General features: G+C 44.3%; 1 pseudogene; it reads right to left on the bottom strand.

Moving 5' to 3' along the window:
- Positions 1-724: 724 nt before the first annotated feature.
- On the bottom strand, positions 725-1,504 carry LOC102246675 (annotated as a pseudogene).
- Positions 1,505-14,869: the final 13,365 nt, after the last annotated feature.

Consider the following 14,869-nt stretch of genomic DNA (forward strand, 5'->3'; position numbering starts at 1 on the left):
GGATTGGGTTGTTTAAGACTCGGAAGAAGACTGACAAGCAATGATAGCGAGCATAGCTATAAACATAGTGGATGGAGTGCACACGGAGCCTTGTTCCTGTAGAAGGTTGCTGGCCTCTTCAGTCAAGGGATTTCAGCTGTCCTCAAGTCGTTGGTTTTGTTGTCCTTATTGATCTGGCTAGTGGGCAGTGTCATTGGCAATGGGCTTCCCGAAGCATCAGCGCATTGAAGGGCTGAATCAAAAGGTCCATCAGGGCCGCGCTTGATGGTGGTGTCAGCGTCTGGGGAGGAGTCAGCTGTGCCCTCTAGGTCGGCTGATATGGATGATACTGGGGAGGAGGAGGGGGAGGCGGAGATGGAGGGAGGTGAGACATAAGGTCGGCCTAGACCAGTGATGGCGAACCTTTTGAGCTCGGCGTGTCAGCATTTTGAAAAACCCTAACTTAACTCTGGTGCCGTGTCACATATAGAAATTTTTTGATATTTGCAACCATAGTAAAACAAAGACTTATATTTTTGATATTTATTTTATATATTTAAATGCCATTTAACAAAGAAAAATCAACCAAAAGAATGGGTTCGCGTGTCACCTCTGACACGCGTGTCATAGGTTTGCCATCACTGGACTAGACGGTCTGGAATCCACACAGGTGAGTCTGCATCCTTGGAGGACACACTTCCATCTCTTCCCATGGTATCCCCTCTGGTCTGCTCCCGGGATTGGGTCAGCAGCTGGGATCCAGAGCTGGGAAGAGAGCTCTTTGGTGTCTCTTCCTCTTCTTATCCTCAGGAAGATCCAAGTCTTGTGGCAGCTCTGCCTCTGTCTCAGGGGGTTGCAGCTTACCCTGCAAGGTGTATAGCAGTTGAAGGAAGGTCTGGTGCCTCTGCAGCTTGTCCCTCTCCTGCCCTGCTTGCTGCTTCAAGGTTCCAAGTTCCTGATACAGCTGCTCAAGCTTCTGCTGAGTTCCTGCCTGACGCTGCCTCACCTCTGCAGAAACTTCTGCTAAGTGCTGTAGACGCTTCTCCTGTTGCAGCTTCCACTGCTTCTGGGCTGTTCTGCGTTTCTCCATGGCTACTTGCTTCTTGGCCTGGAGCTGCTCAAGGGCCTCCCGGAGCTGTGCCTGCTTCCTTTGGGCCTCCTCCATCTTGGGCATGGCCTGGATCAGGGCCCTTGAGATGGCCTCCACATGTTCTTGGTAGGTAGCCTTCAGCTCTTTCCATTGCTCCTTGGCTGCAGTTGCCTTCTGTCGGCTCCTGTCTTCAGAGGCGAAGGGGTCCAGGCCCTGGACAATGTCTTCCTGAGCCAAAAAGTTGTGCAGGAAGTCCACTACCTGAAGATGGCTGCAGAGCAGCTTGTCCTTCTTTCAGAAATCCATCACAAACTCAGCCAGGATCTGTCCGGGCACCTCCGCCTCCTCCTGCAGGCCTATAGGCTCCAGGATGTTTGCCAGCTGGGCCAGGGACTCTACGGCTGCAGCCTCGGCCTCGGTCTCTGCCACCTCCATCCTTCCCAGTGCAGCCTTTCAGCCCTTGGGCACCAGATGCCGGGGTCCAGCCCCAGCAGTCCAGGGGTTCCCAAAGGTGTGGACGGAGTCGGCGAATAAGGAATCACACAGAGACAGCGTTCAGTTGATCAGCAGCCTAGCCAGGTTCTCTCACCAGATCCTCCAGCCAGGTTCTCCAGCCAGGTCCTGTGTGTATTTCTCCTGTTACATCTGTATTTATACCAGTTGATTTTAATCCTATCCATTCTATTCCAAAGGTTAGGGCGTTTCTTATCTCCATTTCAAGGTTACTCTATTGTTCTATTAAGCTACAAGGAAGTAACTGAAGGAGATATCCACCTGGCTCTTAGCTAAGGGGTTTTGTTCCCTCTCTAACTCCAGTAAAAAAAATCCCCACCTGGGGAAACAACCTTTCTCGGAGAGGTGACCTTGATTAAAACACATAGCGTTAAGAAGGGGAGCAAACATATTAAGAACAGTATGCCATATATGCCAGGTCCCTTGAAACATATGCTGTGCAGATGTTTCTTCCCTGCAGCAACTGTGTCAAGCAGCAAGGATGGACAGGCTTCTGGCAGTTCTGGAGATTGGAGTCCATGAACAAGGTGCTGGGAAATTCCATTTCTGGTGAGAGCTGGCTTATAGACAGCCACCTTCTCCCTGCCTCTTCAGATGGCCTTTCCTCTGTGTGCATGTGGAGAGAAGAGAGCTCTTTGGTGTCTCTTCTTCTTATAAGGACTCCAATCCTATTAGATTAAGACCCCATCCTTAGGACTTCCATAAAGACCCTATCTCCAAATACCATTATTGGGGGTTAGAGCTTGAACATATGGATTGGGGGAGGAGGACACAATTCCATTCATAACAGTCACACACTTCTAGGGTCACAACCTGCAAGATGCCATCATCATGGAAACTTTAACACAGCCATAACTTCCTGTCCTTCAAGCTCTCAATGCCCTCACTCTCCCCACATCTACTATATGACTACTCTGATTTATACCATTTCTCTTTATCATCACCTCCCTAGCTCCCTACTCATGCCTTTCTTTCCCCTACTTTTCTTGGACCTCACAACTGATACTCCATAAGCCCCTGGCCTAGGCATTTCAAGAGCACCACTTCTGGATCATCTCCAAGAAACATGGATTTGAGAATCCACAGCTACATCCTATCTCCCTACGTATTGACATGATGCCCAATGAGATGTCACCCATTCTGGAGGGGGGCTCCGTATGATACTCAGAGCTGTACAGCAACCCAGGAGTCTATCGGGTCCTGCCAACAGTTTATCCCTCAATTCTCTGCCAGGACCACAGCAAAAGAAAACAAGCTACGGGGAGAACTAGCCCTCATCATCTAATGCAGCTTGTGAATAAAATGGGGTTCTTGATCTCTGACACCCCTTAACTGTCCTGCTGAGAAAAATTTATGAATCACGCTTAACATTCTCCGCCCTCCTCCCATCTTCTATTCATCCTCAATCAGCTTCTCTCGGCTTCAGCTTTCTCATATGTAAAAAGAGATACCTCTTAGGAGGCAAAAGAAAATTACATCAGATAATATATGTAAAGTAATATCTAGCCCAGTTGATGAAACATAATAGCCCCTCATTGAATGCTAGTTATTACCCCATTTCTTGACCATTCCCATAGTATTTGCATTTTATGTATTCATTTTATATTTTAAAGAACACAGTAACATTACATTGGGTGGAATATTTTTTAAATCGCCAATAATTTCACCACCTAACACAGCTATTTCCCATTTTATGTGTTCTCTTCCATTCTTTGATTACATGATTATGTATTTTTAGGGCATTGCAATCAAGAGTGTGCATAAAATTTCACGTCATTATGTTCCTATATTGCTATGATCTCCATAATTAAAATTTTCATGACTGCATAATATTTTATCAAGAGACTATAGTATGGTTTAATTAATTATCCTAGAATCGAACAATTAAGTTAGTTCCAATTTTCCCTATTACAATAAGAATGGAGTGCAATAAACATTTTTGTGTTTATTACTTTGTTTCCTTATTTGGGATTATTTCCTCCTGACTTATTTTTGCAAGTCGAATCTCTGTGTCAAAAAAAAAAAAATGTAATTCTGCCCTAACCAGTTTGGCTCAGTGGATAGTGCATCGGTCTGCGGACTGAAGGGTCCCAAGTTCGATTCAGGTCAAGGGCATGCACCTTGGTTGTGGGCACATCCCCAGTAGGGGGTGTGCAAGAGGCAGCTGATCAATGTTTCTCTCTCATCGATGTTTCTAACTCTCTATCCCTCTCCTTCTCTGTGAAAAAAAAATCAATAAAATAGATATTTTTTTAAATGTAATTCCTTTTGGAGTTCCTCTGCATTTTGCCACGTTGCCTTCAAAGCCTTTCCAGCCACCTCCACTGCCAGTGGGAGTGCTTTCCTGGGAGCAGTGCATTTTCACAAAAACGTTTGTTATTCTCCAGTTTTAAGTGCTTAGGAGACTTGAGAACAGGAGTGGCCAACACCCTTAGGCTACTTGAAGGCAGTGGGCCCACAGTTTCATTTTCATGTGGTAGTATTTTCCTTGAAATCCCTACTCTCCAGCGATAGCCACCTTCTCCCCTCTACTTCTAGAGCCTCCTTTTCTGGGCCGACCTTCAGTCCTCCTCATCCCCAGGTGCAGGCTCTCTTGTTGATCATGTAGCATAATGGTTTGGGACGTGAGTTTGACTTTATGGCTGCTCTTTTACTCAAAATATAGGCTCAGTTCTGCTGGGTAATATCCAGAAGAAAGGAGATACCAGAAGGAGCAGGTGGACAAGGCCTCCTTACCCAACAACACTTTTGTGGGGTCCCAGAATCCAGGAGGCACAAGTCCTTAACTTTGCAAATCCCAAAATTTCCATTTTGCCTGATCTCTGCCCTAGGCGAAGGCCAGAAAAAAGGTGGATTCCCTCAAACCCAACCCAGGTAAAGTGGTGGCTTTTATTAATGATTGGAGCATGCAGATAATGTACAGACTTGAGAAGTTGTGCTCCAAAAGGGATCTGAGAGGAGGAAAGCAGTTCATAACTGAGTCATTCGGTTTGAAGGGATGGAGGGAAAGTAGGGGTTAGCCATTTGGTAACTTGGGAAGATAGAGAGACTGGGGCACTAGAGATTGAGAAGTAGAAACTTGGGTAGGTATGGAAGGGAGGATAAAGGTAAGGTGGGTGAGTGTGGTGCTTGGTTAGTGCTGCCACTAGGGCTGAGGGCACAAGGACATGGTAGAGTTGGAATGTCAGTGGAAACAACATTCAGGCAGAAAATGGGAAGGGAATTTGTAACAGCAGCAGCTTTCCTCTGGTGCCCAGAGGAAAAGTCTCCCACTGCAATTCAAAACAGGGGCCCCTGTCTGAAACCAGGGCCTTCGGAAAATAAGGAGGTCAAAGGGTACTAGAAGGTCAAGTGGGACAGGATGTGAAACTAAGCAAGTGTGACCTCTTCCGGAGGGCATCACACCCCCAAGATAAGGTTAAGGACACATACCTATATGAGAGGAGGGGGTATGCCCATAATGTTTTGGTGAGCTATGGTTCCAGGGCAGTTCTGGATTGGTAATGAATGCAGCCATCCTTTGAATAGGCCAAGCAGAGATCTAAGTGGACAATGTCCTGAGTGTCAAAGGAAGAGTATCTATCACACGCAGTGACCTGAGGGCCAACCCTTCTGTTGGGATCCAGGTTAACAAAGGTAATTGTAGGTGTGAATCTTGCTGGTCAGCACTCTGAGCCACCCACCCCTGGCTGACACAGGCCTTCCAGGTGTCACTGGAAAGGGACAAGGCCTGGAGCAGGGATGCCTCAGGCTGGCCAGTAGTGTGAGGGTACTTAACTGTGCAGAAAAGATTTCAACAGCATGAGTCCAGGTGATTTTTTAAAAGTATGTTTATTACCCTTAAACTTCTGGCTTCTGGCTGAGCGGCACTCCCGCTGTGGGAGCGCACTGACCGCCAGGGGGCTGCTCCTGTGTTGAGCGTCTGCCCCCTGGTGGTCAGTGCATGTCATAGCGACCGGTCATTCCACCGTCCGGTTGAAACTGGCTCTCTGACATCCCCCTAGGGGTCCTATTGCGAGAGGGAGCAGGCCAGGCTAAGGGACCCCACCAGTGCATGATCGGGGCTGAGGAGGGATACCGGGAGGTTGACCAGTGGGGAGGGACTGGGGAAGGCTCCAGGGCGTGTCCAACCCATCTCGCTCAGTCCCGATTGGCTGGACCCCAGCAGCAAGCTAACCTACTGGTCGGAGCATCTGCCCCCTGGTGGTCAGTTCACGTCATAGCGAGCTGTTGAGCGGCCTTAGCATATCATGAGCATATTATGTTTTGATTGGTTGAACGACCAACTGGATGGCCAGATACTTAGCATATTAGGCTTTTGTTATATAGGAATATATTTTTAATTGATTTCAGAGAGGAAGGGAGAGATAGAAATCTCAGTGATGAGAGAGAACCATAGATCAGCTGTCTCCTGCATGCCCCACACTGGGGATTGAGCCCACAAACCAGGCATGTGGCCTGACCGGGAATCGAACTGTGACCTTCTGGTTTCTAGTTTGAAGTTCAACCACCGCGCCACACTGACCAGGCTGGGTTTCTGTTATCTATCTCCCTAAATAGGGTGATTTAAGCTATTTACCCTCTGGTTGAGAAAGAGAACTATAACCATTTTCTCTCAGGTGTCCTTGGTTAGGAAAGATAAGATTTTGCAATTTACTAGATGGCTATAAACTGCTTGGCCATTTAATTATCTGTCTCTGTTTTCCTATTCCACTTGTCCTGGCTTCCTAGCCTGTCTGACAGGCATTCTACCTCTTCCAAAGCCCCTTGGAGGCCCCGAAACTCCTTGGTTGGCTCTGTGGTGCTTAGGTGTCCTGCAGCGTCCTCAGTTCTGTAGTTCTGGGAGGAAGGTTTGGGGTGAGGAATTTCCCAGAGACAGGTTGCCTTGCTCTCTCTTTCTAGGATAGAGCATCTGCCTGTGGTTCATTTTGCCTGAAGCTCACAGATGGCACACAGTTCTGGGGAACACTCCAGTGGGAGCTGGGCAGAGAAAGCTAATCAACTGGGGAGAAACGTTTGACATTTAAATAGGATAATTTGCTTTGAAGGACCCAAATTATCCATAATGGAATCATTCCCTTCCTTGTGGTGAAAGTCAAAACAACAGAGACTTTTCTCAGCTACTCCCAGTCCTCGGGGGTTTCTATCCGGAATGCAGAAGATTAGCGTGGCTGTTTGTAAGGTACATCCTCTTTTTTCAGGGAATTCTGGGATCATGGTGAGAGCATGCTTATCAACTGAAGTATTTATTTCTTCCATGTCCCAGACACTGTGCTAGTATTTGGGTTTGGCTGCAAGTTAAAAAAAAAATCCCTAATGGACAGTGCCTTAAATGATGAAGACCTTTAATTATCTCACAGACCCAGAAGTCTGAACATAGGCAGTGCCAAGACTGGTGCAGCTGTTCAACCAAGCCAGCGGGAACACAGATCTTCCCACTTCCCTCCTCTGCTGCCTTCAGCGAGGCAGCTGTATCCCCACCTCATGGTTCCAGATTGGCTTCCACAGCTCCCAGTATCAAAACCTTTTTCGATGCTATAGACTGAGTATTTGCAATGTGATAGTACTAGGAGTTAGGGCCTTTGTGGAGTAATGAGGTCATGAGAGTGAAGCCTCATGAGTGGGATTAGTGCCCTTATAGGAAGAGACAGGAGAGCGATCATCTCTCTTCCGTGTGAGGACACAGCAAGCAGGCCACCATCTGCAAACCAGAAAGAGGGTTCTCACCAGAAACTGAATTGGCTAGCATCTTGACTTTGGACTTTCCAGCCTTCAGAACTGTAAGAAATACATTTTTGTTGTTTAAGCCACCCAGTTTATGGTGCATTTGTTATGGCAGCTCAAGCAGACTAAGATATATGACAAGATCCCAAGGAAGAAGGAAAAGATAGAACTGCTGTTCTCCCTAAGAGGGGAGATCTTTCCAGAAGACCAGAACTGGATCACATGGCCATCTGTAGACCAATCACTGGCAAAGGAGAATAGGATTACCTCACTGGCTTAGACAGCTGTGGTTCATCCCTTGGGGGTGGGCACAGTACCCTGGGGACAGAATTGAAGCTCATTCACTAGGGAAGAGGTAGAGGAGCCAGGGAGGAGGAAAGGCTATGCACACCATTTGCCACAGCCAAGCACATACGGCACCATGATGAACATGATAGGCACACCATGGAGCTTACAGTTTAGTGACAGAGATAGGCAGGAAACAGCCACTAAATATATGGCCTGAAATTACTATGAATGAAAAGCTGGGTTTTATGAAACAAAATTTCATTGAGATTAGATGGTAAGGTAACCTCCATCATCCAGTACATCTATCTTTCATTGTGTGACAGTAGAGTGGTTTGCCAAGCCACCTGTTTCAGAAAAGGTCCTCTGGTTTAAAGTCAGTGTGGTGGACAGAATGATGCGTGTACACACACACACACACACACACACACACACAAGCAGAATAATGCGTGCACGTGCGCACAAATATGTCCATGCTCTAGTCCCAGAACCTGTGAAATGTTATCTTACATTACAAAAGGGACTTTGCAGATGTGAAGCTAAAGATATTTAGATGGAGAGATTATCCTGAATTATCCAGATGGGCCCAATGTAAATACCAAGGTCCTTATAAAAGGAAGGCAGAGAAGATGTGATGACAGAAGCAAAGGCCAGAATGATGTGGCTACAATCCAAGGAATGTGGGCAACCTCTAGAGTCTAGAAGCTGAAAAAGGCCAGGAATAGAGAGATTCTCCCCTAGAGCCTCTAGAAGAAACACAGTTCTGTCGGCACCTTGGTTTTAACCCCATATCAGACTTATGACCTCCAGAACTGTAAGGTAAGTAGGTATTGTTTTAAGTCACTAACTTTGTGGTAATTTGTTAAAACAGCAATAGAAAACTAATACGTACACCCAAATTGTTCCAGTTTAAATTCTTCACATCTGTGTCCACCTATAAACACCTGCTGATGAGCCCAGCCAGCGTGGCTCAGTGGTTGAGCTTCAACCTATGAACCACACATATCTACAGGGCACATGTCTAGGTTGCAGGCTCAATCCCCAGTGTGGGACGTGCAGGAGACAGCCAATCAATGATTCTCTCTCATCATTTATGTTTCTAATCTCTCTTTGATCTCTCTCTCTCTCTCTGAAATCTATAAAAATATTTTTTAAAAAATAATAATAAAATAAATAAATACCTACAGATGAAAGCCAGAGAAAGCATATCACCTGGGAACTTGGAGGAAAGAGGTCATGTCAATCATTTTGAACAACTTTAATCTAAGGGCAGCTGACATAAAAGGTTATGTTTTTCTCTCTAAGCTGAATTTCTAAGTGCTCATGATCAGGCATACATAATAGAGGGCATGATTTAAGATGACAACTTTCCTCTTAGAGAAACATAAACAGCTAAGAGTATTTTTCCAGCAATTCTCCAAAGCCGATGCCAGTGCTGGGCATACTCTGTCTCCAGAGGAGGATTCTGACCTGCAGCTCTCCTGTGAACCGCAAGTACAAGTCAATCTTAACCTGTCCCTTGTGAGCTAACATGAAGATCAAGAGGAGATGCTGAGAAGGTCTTGTGGAACTCAGGAAGGTAATCTAATGAGAAAAAGTTAGCCAACCTGCATCATTTGGGTAGAGAACTATTATCATAACACAAGCCTAAAAGATAAAACAGCAAAAATGGAGCCTTTACATTAAAAAAAAAAAAAACTAACATGAAGAAGTACAAAATCCCAATGAGCAAACACTCCCATGAAGGGCCTAATATTTAAATTCCTAATATTTAAATTTAAAGGCAAAAGCCTTCATCTCCTCTCCATCCCTTCCTGCCCAGCCCGGCACCACTGCCTTGGCACGGGCTCTCGACATCTTTTACCTTGATGATGAAATAGCTTTATAACTCAACTTTCTGCCTCATCACTTTCCAGTCCACTTTCCATTGCCGTGTGTATTTTTAAAACATTGATCTTATCAAATCACTCCCCTGCTAAAAACAATCTGCTGACTCCCCACACCAGGCACCTGGTAGGAAGTGTAATACCTATATATGGCACCTATTTCCTCAGAGATTCCAAAAGTCAGTGCCCAGGCCAGGATCAAGCACAGAGAACACTTAGTCTAATGGTTCTTCCCCAAGTTGTCAAGCTTTTTCAAATACAGATGCCCAGGTCCAAACCTGGTGTCAAAGTATTAGCATCTCAAAGGTTAGAAATAGAAAATGCAGGTCCACCATGTACAGCTGCGTACAACTGATGCAGCCATTTGGCATGGCCCTGGAGAGATGTGTGGTTTTTTGAAAACTCCACAGGCATTTCTCATACAAGGCCAGGGCTCATTCAGTCTCTGCCTTAGACTCTTGCTCTTTGGTTTAAGCCACAAAGTTAAGCCTCAAATTAAAAGATGGGAGTATAATGGGATCACTAAGTACATGGGCTCTGGACTGTCTTAGCACCTCCCCTTACTCGCTGAGCAATCTTAAGTAAGTGTGTTGCCATCTCTGTGCATTGTTTTCTCATCCTCACATATGGTTAAGAGGATCAAATAAGATGATATCTGCATGAAGTCTGGATTGAGGTCTGACATGAAGGAAGCATTCACTAGGTGTTAAATTCTGATATTATAAACCTAGATCTGTGAGCAAAGAGTGAAGACATTTTATTCAATTATTTTTAAGATAACTTTTATTGAATAAAATAAGTACTCTTCTATTTCTAGTTTACTGAGAGTTTTTTTATCACAAATATGTGTTGAATTTTGTCAGATGCTTTTTCTGTATCTACAGAAATAGTCACTTATTTTTCTCTGTTATTCTGTTAATATAATTATTGCATTGATTATTTTGAATATTAAATCAAGCTTGCATCCCTAGAATTAAACCCTATGTGGTCATGATATATTATCCTTTTTTTACATTGTTTGATTTGATTTGCAAATTGTCAAGAATTTTTGTGGCTATGTTCCGAGGGACATTAATCTGTAGGGCTTTTTTCCTTATAATATCTGTCTGGGCTACATAAACCTTCTCTGTTTTTAGGGGTCAGTAAAGGAACCCTTAAGGGAATAATCATTCACAACAACAACATTAAATTTTTATGAGTCAGCCATCAACTGTAGTATATACATTTTTTTAAAGTACACATGGAACATTTACCAAAATTGAAAATATACTAGGCCACAAAACAAGTCCCAATCAATTTCAAATGTTTGATATTAGATAGAATATATCCTCTAACCACAATGGAATTGTTTTAGGATGAAAATAACTAATAAAGTGTTTTAATTAGAAATTTTTCAAAGTAAGCAACATATTTCTTTAGGGGGGAAAAAAATCCTGGATCAAAGAAGAAACCACAGTAGGAATTCTGAGTGAAATGATCATTAGAATATGACATATCAAAATGTTGCCCTAACTGGTTTGGCTCAGTGGATAAAGCATTAGCCTGCAGACTGAAGGGTCCCAGGTTCAATTCCAGTCAAGGGCACATGCCTGGGTTGTGGGCTTGATTCCCAGTGTGGGGTGTGCAGGAGGTGGCCAATCAATGATTCTCTCTCATCATTGATGTTTTTATCTTTCTCTCCCTCTCCTTCCCTCTCTGAAATCAATAAAAAATATATTTTTAAAAAAAGAAAATGTTTATGATGTATTTAAGTATATATATCAAAATATTTCAAGTTATTTGAAAAAAATCATCAGGTTAAAATATAATCAAAGCACTTACTTCCCGGTACATGGTAAGTACAGCAGGACCTCGAATAAAGTTGAATCATTATAACATTGATGATGGAAAATAATCAATTCCTGGCTGAGCCACTGTCTGTGTGGAGTTTGCATGTTCTTCCCATGTCTGCGTGGGTTTCCTCCAGGAACTCCGGTTTCCTCCCACATCCCAACACGTGAATTTGTCCCATTCTGAGTGAGCGTGGCTGTATGTGAGTGGCCCCAAGATGGAAAGATGTCCTGTCCAGAGTTGGTTCCCACCTTGTGCCCTGAGCTGCCGGAACAGGCTCCAGCAACCTGCCACATTGACCTGGAATCAATGGGTTGGAAGAGAATTTTCTCTCTCTCTCTCTCTCTCTCTCTCTCTCTCTCTCTCTCTCTCCCTTTGGTTAATCTTCACCCTAGGGTATTTTTTTCCCCATTGATTTTCGGAGAGAGTGGATCTCTCTCTCTCTCTCTCTCTCTCTCTCTCTCTCTCCCTTTGGTTAATCTTCACCCTAGGGTATTTTTTTCCCCATTGATTTTCGGAGAGAGTGGAAGGGAGAGGGGAGGGAGAAAGAAGCATGGATGTGAGAGACACACGCCGATTGGTTGCCTTCAGCACTTGCCCCTACTGGGATGAAACCTGCAGCCAGCTACCTGTGCTTGACAGGAAGTCAAACCCAAGACCCTTCGGTGTGCAGGGAGAAAGAGAGAAGCATGGATGTGAGAGACACACGCCAATTGGTTGCCTTCAGCACTCGCCCCTACAGGTCTGGGATGAAACCTGCAGCCAGCTACCTGCGCTTGACAGGAAGTCAAACCCAAGACCCTTCGGTGTGCAGGCCCAATGCTCTATCCACTGATCCACGCTGGCCAGGGCTTATTGATCTTCCCTAAATTGATGTACAGTTTACTTTGATTTCAATGTTTAATATTAAAAAGTGTTTTGGGGTTTTTACTTAGAAGTTTAGTGTGTTTTTGTGACCAGAAATACACTGTAGGAGCTTAACTCTTGTTTGCATCAATTAGCCTAAGCCTTAGGCCCTAAGGTAAAATTGGTTTTGTTATACATTGTTTTGTTTTGTTTAAATTCACAGTTTCCAATGATGTTAAGCGAGGACTTTATAAGTGTTAGCCATTATAATTATTACCTAGCTTAGAGAGGAAAAAAATGGTTACTATATGTGCTATTTGGTTTACTACAGCTTACCAGATACTCTGCATTGGAATTTGGGTTTAGAGCCCCCATAGATTAATAAAATAACAAATTTTTAAATAAAATGAAGCAAAAAGCAATGATTAAGATGGACAGGTCTACAGCTAAGCTGCCTGGGTTCAACTCCAGGATCTATGTTTGACAAATTATCCAACTGCTTCAGTTATCTACTGCTGATGATCCCAACACTCATGGCTTAAAACAGCACCACCTTATCGCACACAATTTTGTGGGTTGGGGATTCAGGCAGGGCTCAGCAAGCAAGTCTCTGCTCCACGTGATGTCAGCAAAGGCCCTGGCATATGGTTGTATCCAGCTGGTGACTGTGCTGGGCTGACAGACCCAGGATGGTCTCACCCACAGGACCAGGCCTTCTTACAGCTGTCGGCTGGCACACTGTGGTTCTCCACATGACCCCTCTCCATATTGTCCCTGGTACCATATGGCCTCTGTCTCCAGCAGGATAGCCTCGGCTTCTTTACATGGGAGTTGGTACTACAGGAGTGAAAACATACACTGCAAGGCCTCTCAAGGCCTCCCTCGGAACTGCATCACTTTCATTGCATTCTATTGGCCAAAGCAAGTCACAGACCACCGCTATTCAAGGAGAAGGGAAATGGACTTCACCTCTTGATAGAAATGACAAAGTCATACTGAAAACTTGGAGGAATAGCCACCATCATCTTTGGAAGTAATATACCACAGGGACCTTGAACCATGTACTCAGACTTTCTCAGTTTTCCCATCTATGGGGGGATGGGGGGGGGCGGAATACTAGTTCACCTGGGGGCTTATTAAAAAGGGATTCCTGAGATACCCCCAAGAGTTTCTGATTGTGCAGGTCTAGGGTGGGACCCCCAAATTTGCCTTTTAAACAAGTTCCCAAGTGATGCTGATGCTGCTGGTCTTTGACCACACTTTGAGTAGCACTGGGGTGGTATACACTAGACATTCAATGACTGTCTAGCTATTTTTATTTTACAAGGAAAAGGAAAACAAAAATGATTATGGGCAGTTTTGCTATTTAGTCCCTGAAGGCACAAGGAAATAACATTTATTGTCTTTCTCCCTCCTGATGGAGGTTGTTTATGTGTATAAAAAACTTTTGAAGCGGGACTGAATGGTGGTGAAGCATTTCCATGCTGTGCTTGGCTGAGGACCGACCAGTGATGGGAAGGCCTCCCTGAGGACGGGTTTGGAACTATTCAGTGAAGCATGGATAGACACTAGACAAGGAGAGGGTGTGCCTTCCAGGTAAGGGGAAATGCATGAATAGATGTTCATCAGTCACAGTCACTGTGCATGCTGTTTAATTCAATGGGTTCTGTTTTTAAATCAGGCAATGTGGCAGAACTGTAAGAGAATAAAAGATTATTCATTCCTACCCAATCCCCAGGCCCCCATTTTTCTCCTCTAGAATCAGGATGCCAAGCTTTGTCAGTTCCACTGTATCCTCGGCCAGCCTGGGCCTCTCCAAGTTGTCATGGTAACAGAACACCCTCATCTCTCTTGTGTTTTTCTCACAAACTATTCCCAAAAAATGAAATGCCATGACACCAGAATCTCTCTCATTTCTCAGCTGAATTTCTTTGAAAACTGCATGTTCTCAAAAGCAGACATACAGGTTCTTAGAGATGGGTTCTCCCTTTTGTGGGTAACCTTTGTCAGAAATCCATCCCTTTGTGTTTTATGGTAATGTATGACCTTGTACTTCAGTTCTGGGAGACCTTGACATTCCCAGACTAAATCCTATTGCTTTTAATGTATTTCTATTTTCTCAATGATAAAAAAAGTATACAAAGTTTTAACACCAAATTTATTCCATCCTTATACCACGTCACCTTGCTCAATAAAAATCTCCAGACAAGGAAAATGAAAACATAATTTACCTTCATTTCTGATACTATAAGGATCAGTTGGGGCTTGTTTTTGTTTTTGTTTTTGTTTTTTAGAGTCCATTCTCATGGTTTCATATCATCTATTTTGATTTAAGAGAATCTTTAAAGTTGTGTTATTTATATCACACATGTCAATGGTTCTTACACTTGAACCTACACTAGAATCACCTGGCAGACTTTCTAAACCACAGATTGCTGGCATTTCTGATTCAGCAGGTTTGGAATGGGGGCTGAGAATTTATATTTCTAACAAGTTCCTGTGTTGATGCTGCTGGTTTGAAGAACACACTTTGAGAACCATTGATGGTCTCTGAGGCCAGTTAGTAAGGCTGGAAATGACCAACAATTGGCAAACTCCGGGAGTGCACCTCTGCATAGCCTGTTAAAAGCAAGGGCAGGCGAGGAAGAGGCTCTCACAATACTTGTGATTCCGTATCTACACTGCCCCCGTCCCGACTAAATAACAGGCTACCTGA

Source organism: Myotis brandtii, unplaced genomic scaffold, assembly GCF_000412655.1.
Source record: "Myotis brandtii unplaced genomic scaffold, ASM41265v1 scaffold1, whole genome shotgun sequence".
NCBI lineage: Eukaryota > Metazoa > Chordata > Mammalia > Chiroptera > Vespertilionidae > Myotis > Myotis brandtii.